This window comes from Odontesthes bonariensis, chromosome 7 (assembly GCF_027942865.1).
Source record: "Odontesthes bonariensis isolate fOdoBon6 chromosome 7, fOdoBon6.hap1, whole genome shotgun sequence".
Classification (NCBI taxonomy): domain Eukaryota; kingdom Metazoa; phylum Chordata; class Actinopteri; order Atheriniformes; family Atherinopsidae; genus Odontesthes; species Odontesthes bonariensis.
Genome location: NC_134512.1, coordinates 6,315,934 through 6,327,988, shown reverse-complemented (window position 1 = coordinate 6,327,988; position 12,055 = coordinate 6,315,934).

The following is a 12,055-nucleotide window of genomic DNA, read 5'->3' as shown; positions in this document are numbered from 1 at the left end:
ATTTCATAGCAAAAATACCAATTTGGCTTTAACTCGCAAAAGTAAGACTATTCCTGTTTTTCTTTCTCAAACAAGGTCATTTAAAGAGGTTTATGCTTGGAATCTATTTAGAATGGATATATATGAAGGACAAATTAGTTTGAAATTGTTTTGACTGAAGGAATTCATTTTATAGCAAAAATACCAATTTGGCTTTAACTCGCAAAAGTAAGACTATTCCTGTTTTTCTTTCTCAAACAAGGTCATTTAAAGAGGTTTATGCATGGAACCTTCTTAGAATGGATATATATGAAGGACATAGGAGTTTGAACTTGTTTTGACTGAAGGAATTGGTGTTTATAAGCAAAAATCCGAATTTCTTCTTAATTCCGCAAAAGAAGGCTATTCCTGTTCTTCTTTCTCAAACAAGGTCATTTAAAGAGGTTTATGCATGGAATCTTCTTAGAATGGATATATATGAAGGGCAAATTAGTTTGAAATTGCTTTGACTGAAGGAATTCATTTTATAGCAAAAATACCAATTTGGCTTTAACTCGCAAAAGTAAGGCTATTCCTGTTTTTCTTTCTCAAACACGGTCATTTAAAGAGTTTTATGGATGGAACCTTCTTAGAATTGAAATATATGAAGGACAAATTAGTTTGAACTTGTTTTGACTGAAGGAATTCATTTTATAGCAAAAATACCAATTTGGCTTTAACTCGCAAAAGTAAGGCTATTCCTGTTTTTCTTTCTCAAACAAAGTCATTTAAAGAGTTTTATGCATGGAACCTTCTTAGAATGGATATATATGAAGGACATAGGAGTTTGAACTTGTTTTGACTGAAGGAATTGGTGTTTATAAGCAAAAATCCGAATTTCGTCTTAATTCCGCAAAAGAAGGCTATTCCTGTTTTTCTTTCTCATACAAGGTCATTTAAAGAGGTTTATGCATGGAACCTACTTAGAATTGAAATATATGAAGGACAAATTAGTTTGAACTTGTTTTGACTGAAGGAATTCATTTTATAGCAAAAATACCAATTTGGCTTTAACTCGCAAAAGTAAGGCTATTCCTGTTTTTCTTTCTCAAACAAAGTCATTTAAAGAGTTTTATGCATGGAACCTTCTTAGAATGGATATATATGAAGGATATAGGAGTTTGAACTTGTTTTGACTGAAGGAATTCATTTTATAGCAAAAATACCAATTTGGCTTTAACTCGCAAAAGTAAGACTATTCCTGTTTTTCTTTCTCAAACAAGTTCATTTAAAGAGTTTTATGCATGGAACCTTCTTAGAATGGATATATATGAAGGACATAGGAGTTTGAACTTGATTTGACTGAAGGAATTGGTGTTTAAAAGCAAAAATCCGAATTTCGTCTTAATTCCGCAAAAGAAGGCTATTCCTGTTCTTCTTTCTCAAACAAGGTCATTTAAAGAGGTTTATGCTTGGAATCTATTTAGAATGGATATATATGAAGGACAAATTAGTTTGAAATTGTTTTGACTGAAGGAATTCATTTTATAGCAAAAATACCAATTTGGCTTTAACTCGCAAAAGTAAGACTATTCCTGTTTTTCTTTCTCAAACAAGGTCATTTAAAGAGGTTTATGCATGGAACCTTCTTAGAATGGATATATATGAAGGACATAGGAGTTTGAACTTGTTTTGACTGAAGGAATTGGTGTTTATAAGCAAAAATCCGAATTTCTTCTTAATTCCGCAAAAGAAGGCTATTCCTGTTCTTCTTTCTCAAACAAGGTCATTTAAAGAGGTTTATGCATGGAATCTTCTTAGAATGGATATATATGAAGGGCAAATTAGTTTGAAATTGCTTTGACTGAAGGAATTCATTTTATAGCAAAAATACCAATTTGGCTTTAACTCGCAAAAGTAAGGCTATTCCTGTTTTTCTTTCTCAAACACGGTCATTTAAAGAGTTTTATGGATGGAACCTTCTTAGAATTGAAATATATGAAGGACAAATTAGTTTGAACTTGTTTTGACTGAAGGAATTCATTTCATAGCAAAAATACCAATTTGGCTTTAACTCGCAAAAGTAAGACTATTCCTGTTTTTCTTTCTCAAACAAGGTCATTTAAAGAGGTTTATGCATGGAACCTTCTTAGAATGGATATATATGAAGGACATAGGAGTTTGAACTTGTTTTGACTGAAGGAATTGGTGTTTATAAGCAAAAATCCGAATTTCGTCTTAATTCCGCAAAAGAAGGCTATTCCTGTTTTTCTTTCTCATATGAGGTCATTTAAAGAGGTTTATGCATGGAACCTACTTAGAATTGAAATATATGAAGGACAAATTAGTTTGAACTTGTTTTGACTGAAGGAATTCATTTTATAGCAAAAATACCAATTTGGCTTTAACTCGCAAAAGTAAGGCTATTCCTGTTTTTCTTTCTCAAACAAGGTCATTTAAAGAGGTTTATGCATGGAACCTACTAAGAATTGAAATATATGAAGGACAAATTAGTTTGAACTTGTTTTGACTGAAGGAATTCATTTTATAGCAAAAATACCAATTTGGCTTTACCTCGCAAAAGTAAGGCTATTCCTGTTTTTCTTTCTCAAACAAGGTCATTTAAAGAGTTTTATGCATGGAACCTTCTTAGAATGGATATATATGAAGGATATAGGAGTTTGAACTTGTTTTGACTGAAGGAATTCATTTTATAGCAAAAATACCAATTTGGCTTTAACTCGCAAAAGTAAGACTATTCCTGTTTTTCTTTCTCAAACAAGTTCATTTAAAGAGTTTTATGCATGGAACCTTCTTAGAATGGATATATATGAAGGACATAGGAGTTTGAACTTGTTTTGACTGAAGGAATTCATTTTATAGCAAAAATACCAATTTGGCTTTAACTCGCAAAAGTAAGACTATTCCTGTTTTTCTTTCTCAAACAAGGTCATTTAAAGAGGTTTATGCATGGAACCTTCTTAGAATGGATATATATGAAGGACATAGGAGTTTGAACTTGTTTTGACTGAAGGAATTGGTGTTTAAAAGCAAAAATCCGAATTTCGTCTTAATTCCGCAAAAGAAGGCTATTCCTGTTCTTCTTTCTCAAACAAGGTCATTTAAAGAGGTTTATGCTTGGAATCTATTTAGAATGGATATATATGAAGGACAAATTAGTTTGAAATTGTTTTGACTGAAGGAATTCATTTTATAGCAAAAATACCAATTTGGCTTTAACTCGCAAAAGTAAGACTATTCCTGTTTTTCTTTCTCAAACAAGGTCATTTAAAGAGGTTTATGCATTGAACCTTCTTAGAATGGATATATATGAAGGACATAGGAGTTTGAAATTGTTTTGACTGAAGGAATTCATTTTATAGCAAAAATACCAATTTGGCTTTAACTCGCAAAAGTAAGGCTATTCCTGTTTTTCTTTGTCAAACAAGGTCATTTAAAGAGTTTTATGCTTGGAACCTTCTTAGAATGGATATGTATGAAGGACATAGGAGTTTGAACTTGTTTTGACTGAAGGAATTGGTGTTTATAAGCAAAAATCCAAATTTCGTCTTAATTCCGCAAAAGAAGGCTATTCCTGTTCTTCTTTCTCAAACAAGGTCATTTAAAGAGGTTTATGCATGGAATCTATTTAGAATGGATATATATGAGGGACAAATTAGTTTGAAATTGTTTTGACTGAAGGAATTCATTTTATAGCAAAAATACCAATTTGGCTTTAACTCGCAAAAGTAAGGCTATTCCTGTTTTTCTTTCTCAAACAGGGTCATTTAAAGAGGTTTATGCATGGAACCTTCTTAGAATGGATATATATGAAGGACATAGGAGTTTGAACTTGTTTTGACTGAAGGAATTGGTGTTTATAAGCAAAAATCCGAATTTCGTCTTAATTCCGCAAAAGAAGGCTATTCCTGTTTTTCTTTCTCATACAAGGTCATTTAAAGAGGTTTATGCATGGAACCTACTTAGAATTGAAATATATGAAGGACAAATTAGTTTGAACTTGTTTTGACTGAAGGAATTCATTTTATAGCAAAAATACCAATTTGGCTTTAACTCGCAAAAGTAAGGCTATTCCTGTTTTTCTTTCTCAAACAAGGTCATTTAAAGAGGTTTATGCATGGAACCTTCTTAGAATGGATATATATGAAGGATATAGGAGTTTGAACTTGTTTTGACTGAAGGAATTCATTTTATAGCAAAAATACCAATTTGGCTTTAACTCGCAAAAGTAAGACTATTCCTGTTTTTCTTTCTCAAACAAGGTCATTTAAAGAGGTTTATGCATGGAACCTTCTTAGAATGGATATATATGAAGGACATAGGAGTTTGAAATTGTTTTGACTGAAGGAATTCATTTTATAGCAAAAATACCAATTTGGCTTTAACTCGCAAAAGTAAGGCTATTCCTGTTTTTCTTTGTCAAACAAGGTCATTTAAAGAGTTTTATGCTTGGAACCTTCTTAGAATGGATATATATGAAGGACATAGGAGTTTGAACTTGTTTTGACTGAAGGAATTGGTGTTTATAAGCAAAAATCCGAATTTCGTCTTAATTCCGCAAAAGAAGGCTATTCCTGTTTTTCTTTCTCATACAAGGTCATTTAAAGAGGTTTATGCATGGAACCTACTTAGAATTGAAATATATGAAGGACAAATTAGTTTGAACTTGTTTTGACTGAAGGAATTCATTTTATAGCAAAAATACCAATTTGGCTTTACCTCGCAAAAGTAAGGCTATTCCTGTTTTTCTTTCTCAAACAAGGTCATTTAAAGAGTTTTATGCATGGAACCTTCTTAGAATGGATATATATGAAGGACAAATTAGTTTGAACTTGTTTTGACTGAAGGAATTCATTTTATAGCAAAAATACCAATTTGGCTTTAACTCGCAAAAGTAAGACTATTCCTGTTTTTCTTTCTCAAACAAGGTCATTTAAAGAGGTTTATGCATGGAACCTTCTTAGAATGGATATATATGAAGGACATAGGAGTTTGAACTTGATTTGACTGAAGGAATTGGTGTTTAAAAGCAAAAATCCGAATTTCGTCTTAATTCCGCAAAAGAAGGCTATTCCTGTTCTTCTTTCTCAAACAAGGTCATTTAAAGAGGTTTATGCTTGGAATCTATTTAGAATGGATATATATGAAGGACAAATTAGTTTGAAATTGTTTTGACTGAAGGAATTCATTTTATAGCAAAAATACCAATTTGGCTTTAACTCGCAAAAGTAAGACTATTCCTGTTTTTCTTTCTCAAACAAGGTCATTTAAAGAGGTTTATGCATGGAACCTTCTTAGAATGGATATATATGAAGGACATAGGAGTTTGAAATTGTTTTGACTGAAGGAATTCATTTTATAGCAAAAATACCAATTTGGCTTTAACTCGCAAAAGTAAGGCTATTCCTGTTTTTCTTTGTCAAACAAGGTCATTTAAAGAGTTTTATGCTTGGAACCTTCTTAGAATGGATATATATGTAGGACATAGGAGTTTGAACTTGTTTTGACTGAAGGAATTGGTGTTTATAAGCAAAAATCCGAATTTCGTCTTAATTCCGCAAAAGAAGGCTATTCCTGTTCTTCTTTCTCAAACAAGGTCATTTAAAGAGGTTTATGCATGGAATCTTCTTAGAATGGATATATATGAAGGGCAAATTAGTTTGAAATTGCTTTGACTGAAGGAATTCATTTTATAGCAAAAATACCAATTTGGCTTTAACTCGCAAAAGTAAGGCTATTCCTGTTTTTCTTTCTCAAACACGGTCATTTAAAGAGTTTTATGGATGGAACCTTCTTAGAATGGATATATATGAAGGATATAGGAGTTTGAACTTGTTTTGACTGAAGGAATTCATTTTATAGCAAAAATACCAATTTGGCTTTAACTCGCAAAAGTAAGACTATTCCTGTTTTTCTTTCTCAAACAAGGTCATTTAAAGAGGTTTATGCATGGAAACTTCTTAGAATGGATATATATGAAGGACATATGAGTTTGAACTTGTTTTGACTGAAGGAATTCATTTTATAGCAAAAATACCAAATTGGCTTCAACTCGCAAAAGTAAGGCTATTCCTGTTTTTCTTTCTCAAACAAGGTCATTTAAAGAGTTTTATGCATGGAACCTTCTTAGAATGGATATATATGAAGGACATAGGAGTTTGAACTTGTTTTGACTGAAGGAATTGGTGTTTATAAGCAAAAATCCGAATTTCGTCTTAATTCCGCAAAAGAAGGCTATTCCTGTTTTTCTTTCTCATACAAGGTCATTTAAAGAGGTTTATGCATGGAACCTACTTAGAATTGAAATATATGAAGGACAAATTAGTTTGAACTTGTTTTGACTGAAGGAATTCATTTTATAGCAAAAATACCAATTTGGCTTTAACTCGCAAAAGTAAGGCTATTCCTGTTTTTCTTTCTCAAACAAGGTCATTTAAAGAGGTTTATGCATGGAACCTACTAAGAATTGAAATATATGAAGGACAAATTAGTTTGAACTTGTTTTGACTGAAGGAATTCATTTTATAGCAAAAATACCAATTTGGCTTTACCTCGCAAAAGTAAGGCTATTCCTGTTTTTCTTTCTCAAACAAGGTCATTTAAAGAGTTTTATGCATGGAACCTTCTTAGAATGGATATATATGAAGGATATAGGAGTTTGAACTTGTTTTGACAGAAGGAATTCATTTCATAGCAAAAATACCAATTTGGCTTTAACTCGCAAAAGTAAGACTATTCCTGTTTTTCTTTCTCAAACAAGGTCATTTAAAGAGGTTTATGCATGGAACCTTCTTAGAATGGATATATATGAAGGACATAGGAGTTTGAACTTGTTTTGACTGAAGGAATTGGTGTTTATAAGCAAAAATCCGAATTTCGTCTTAATTCCGCAAAAGAAGGCTATTCCTGTTTTTCTTTCTCATACAAGGTCATTTAAAGAGGTTTATGCATGGAACCTACTTAGAATTGAAATATATGAAGGACAAATTAGTTTGAACTTGTTTTGACTGAAGGAATTCATTTTATAGCAAAAATACCAATTTGGCTTTAACTCGCAAAAGTAAGGCTATTCCTGTTTTTCTTTCTCAAACAAGGTCATTTAAAGAGTTTTATGCATGGAACCTTCTTAGAATGGATATATATGAAGGATATAGGAGTTTGAACTTGTTTTGACTGAAGGAATTCATTTCATAGCAAAAATACCAATTTGGCTTTAACTCGCAAAAGTAAGACTATTCCTGTTTTTCTTTCTCAAACAAGGTCATTTAAAGAGGTTTATGCATGGAACCTTCTTAGAATGGATATATATGAAGGACATAGGAGTTTGAACTTGTTTTGACTGAAGGAATTGGTGTTTATAAGCAAAAATCCGAATTTCGTCTTAATTCCGCAAAAGAAGGCTATTCCTGTTTTTCTTTCTCATACAAGGTCATTTAAAGAGGTTTATGCATGGAACCTACTTAGAATTGAAATATATGAAGGACAAATTAGTTTGAACTTGTTTTGACTGAAGGAATTCATTTTATAGCAAAAATACCAATTTGGCTTTAACTCGCAAAAGTAAGGCTATTCCTGTTTTTCTTTCTCAAACACGGTCATTTAAAGAGTTTTATGGATGGAACCTTCTTAGAATTGAAATATATGAAGGACAAATTAGTTTGAACTTGTTTTGACTGAAGGAATTCATTTCATAGCAAAAATACCAATTTGGCTTTAACTCGCAAAAGTAAGACTATTCCTGTTTTTCTTTCTCAAACAAGGTCATTTAAAGAGGTTTATGCATGGAACCTTCTTAGAATGGATATATATGAAGGACATAGGAGTTTGAACTTGTTTTGACTGAAGGAATTGGTGTTTATAAGCAAAAATCCGAATTTCGTCTTAATTCCGCAAAAGAAGGCTATTCCTGTTTTTCTTTCTCATACAAGGTCATTTAAAGAGGTTTATGCATGGAACCTACTTAGAATTGAAATATATGAAGGACAAATTAGTTTGAACTTGTTTTGACTGAAGGAATTCATTTTATAGCAAAAATACCAATTTGGCTTTAACTCGCAAAAGTAAGGCTATTCCTGTTTTTCTTTCTCAAACAAGGTCATTTAAAGAGGTTTATGCATGGAACCTACTAAGAATTGAAATATATGAAGGACAAATTAGTTTGAACTTGTTTTGACTGAAGGAATTCATTTTATAGCAAAAATACCAATTTGGCTTTACCTCGCAAAAGTAAGGCTATTCCTGTTTTTCTTTCTCAAACAAGGTCATTTAAAGAGTTTTATGCATGGAACCTTCTTAGAATGGATATATATGAAGGATATAGGAGTTTGAACTTGTTTTGACTGAAGGAATTCATTTTATAGCAAAAATACCAATTTGGCTTTAACTCGCAAAAGTAAGACTATTCCTGTTTTTCTTTCTCAAACAAGTTCATTTAAAGAGTTTTATGCATGGAACCTTCTTAGAATGGATATATATGAAGGACATAGGAGTTTGAACTTGTTTTGACTGAAGGAATTCATTTTATAGCAAAAATACCAATTTGGCTTTAACTCGCAAAAGTAAGACTATTCCTGTTTTTCTTTCTCAAACAAGGTCATTTAAAGAGGTTTATGCATGGAACCTTCTTAGAATGGATATATATGAAGGACATAGGAGTTTGAACTTGTTTTGACTGAAGGAATTGGTGTTTAAAAGCAAAAATCCGAATTTCGTCTTAATTCCGCAAAAGAAGGCTATTCCTGTTCTTCTTTCTCAAACAAGGTCATTTAAAGAGGTTTATGCTTGGAATCTATTTAGAATGGATATATATGAAGGACAAATTAGTTTGAAATTGTTTTGACTGAAGGAATTCATTTTATAGCAAAAATACCAATTTGGCTTTAACTCGCAAAAGTAAGACTATTCCTGTTTTTCTTTCTCAAACAAGGTCATTTAAAGAGGTTTATGCATTGAACCTTCTTAGAATGGATATATATGAAGGACATAGGAGTTTGAAATTGTTTTGACTGAAGGAATTCATTTTATAGCAAAAATACCAATTTGGCTTTAACTCGCAAAAGTAAGGCTATTCCTGTTTTTCTTTGTCAAACAAGGTCATTTAAAGAGTTTTATGCTTGGAACCTTCTTAGAATGGATATGTATGAAGGACATAGGAGTTTGAACTTGTTTTGACTGAAGGAATTGGTGTTTATAAGCAAAAATCCAAATTTCGTCTTAATTCCGCAAAAGAAGGCTATTCCTGTTCTTCTTTCTCAAACAAGGTCATTTAAAGAGGTTTATGCATGGAATCTATTTAGAATGGATATATATGAAGGACAAATTAGTTTGAAATTGTTTTGACTGAAGGAATTCATTTTATAGCAAAAATACCAATTTGGCTTTAACTCGCAAAAGTAAGGCTATTCCTGTTTTTCTTTCTCAAACAGGGTCATTTAAAGAGGTTTATGCATGGAACCTTCTTAGAATGGATATATATGAAGGACATAGGAGTTTGAACTTGTTTTGACTGAAGGAATTGGTGTTTATAAGCAAAAATCCGAATTTCGTCTTAATTCCGCAAAAGAAGGCTATTCCTGTTTTTCTTTCTCATACAAGGTCATTTAAAGAGGTTTATGCATGGAACCTACTTAGAATTGAAATATATGAAGGACAAATTAGTTTGAACTTGTTTTGACTGAAGGAATTCATTTTATAGCAAAAATACCAATTTGGCTTTAACTCGCAAAAGTAAGGCTATTCCTGTTTTTCTTTCTCAAACAAGGTCATTTAAAGAGGTTTATGCATGGAACCTTCTTAGAATGGATATATATGAAGGACATAGGAGTTTGAAATTGTTTTGACTGAAGGAATTCATTTTATAGCAAAAATACCAATTTGGCTTTAACTCGCAAAAGTAAGGCTATTCCTGTTTTTCTTTGTCAAACAAGGTCATTTAAAGAGTTTTATGCTTGGAACCTTCTTAGAATGGATATATATGAAGGACATGGGAGTTTGAACTTGTTTTGACTGAAGGAATTGGTGTTTATAAGCAAAAATCCGAATTTCGTCTTAATTCCGCAAAAGAAGGCTATTCCTGTTTTTCTTTCTCATACAAGGTCATTTAAAGAGGTTTATGCATGGAACCTACTTAGAATTGAAATATATGAAGGACAAATTAGTTTGAACTTGTTTTGACTGAAGGAATTCATTTTATAGCAAAAATACCAATTTGGCTTTAACTCGCAAAAGTAAGGCTATTCCTGTTTTTCTTTCTCAAACAAGGTCATTTAAAGAGTTTTATGCATGGAACCTTCTTAGAATGGATATATATGAAGGACATAGGAGTTTGAACTTGTTTTGACTGAAGGAATTCATTTTATAGCAAAAATACCAATTTGGCTTTAACTCGCAAAAGTAAGACTATTCCTGTTTTTCTTTCTCAAACAAGGTCATTTAAAGAGGTTTATGCATGGAACCTTCTTAGAATGGATATATATGAAGGACATAGGAGTTTGAACTTGATTTGACTGAAGGAATTGGTGTTTAAAAGCAAAAATCCGAATTTCGTCTTAATTCCGCAAAAGAAGGCTATTCCTGTTCTTCTTTCTCAAACAAGGTCATTTAAAGAGGTTTATGCTTGGAATCTATTTAGAATGGATATATATGAAGGACAAATTAGTTTGAAATTGTTTTGACTGAAGGAATTCATTTTATAGCAAAAATACCAATTTGGCTTTAACTCGCAAAAGTAAGACTATTCCTGTTTTTCTTTCTCAAACAAGGTCATTTAAAGAGGTTTATGCATGGAACCTTCTTAGAATGGATATATATGAAGGACATAGGAGTTTGAAATTGTTTTGACTGAAGGAATTCATTTTATAGCAAAAATACCAATTTGGCTTTAACTCGCAAAAGTAAGGCTATTCCTGTTTTTCTTTGTCAAACAAGGTCATTTAAAGAGTTTTATGCTTGGAACCTTCTTAGAATGGATATATATGTAGGACATAGGAGTTTGAACTTGTTTTGACTGAAGGAATTGGTGTTTATAAGCAAAAATCCGAATTTCGTCTTAATTCCGCAAAAGAAGGCTATTCCTGTTCTTCTTTCTCAAACAAGGTCATTTAAAGAGGTTTATGCATGGAATCTTCTTAGAATGGATATATATGAAGGGCAAATTAGTTTGAAATTGCTTTGACTGAAGGAATTCATTTTATAGCAAAAATACCAATTTGGCTTTAACTCGCAAAAGTAAGGCTATTCCTGTTTTTCTTTCTCAAACACGGTCATTTAAAGAGTTTTATGGATGGAACCTTCTTAGAATGGATATATATGAAGGATATAGGAGTTTGAACTTGTTTTGACTGAAGGAATTCATTTTATAGCAAAAATACCAATTTGGCTTTAACTCGCAAAAGTAAGACTATTCCTGTTTTTCTTTCTCAAACAAGGTCATTTAAAGAGGTTTATGCATGGAAACTTCTTAGAATGGATATATATGAAGGACATATGAGTTTGAACTTGTTTTGACTGAAGGAATTCATTTTATAGCAAAAATACCAAATTGGCTTCAACTCGCAAAAGTAAGGCTATTCCTGTTTTTCTTTCTCAAACAAGGTCATTTAAAGAGGTTTATGCATGGAACCTTCTTAGAATGGATATATATGAAGGACATAGGAGTTTGAACTTGTTTTGACTGAAGGAATTGGTGTTTATAAGCAAAAATCCGAATTTCGTCTTAATTCCGCAAAAGAAGGCTATTCCTGTTTTTCTTTCCCATACAAGGTGATTTAAAGAGGTTTATGCATGGAACCTACTTAGAATTGAAATATATGAAGGACAAATTAGTTTGAACTTGTTTTGACTGAAGGAATTCATTTTATAGCAAAAATACCAATTTGGCTTTAACTCGCAAAAGTAAGGCTATTCCTGTTTTTCTTTCTCAAACAAGGTCATTTAAAGAGTTTTATGCATGGAACCTTCTTAGAATGGATATATATGAAGGATATAGGAGTTTGAACTTGTTTTGACTGAAGGAATTCATTTCATAGCAAAAATACCAATTTGGCTTTAACTCGCAAAAGTAAGACTATTCCTGTTT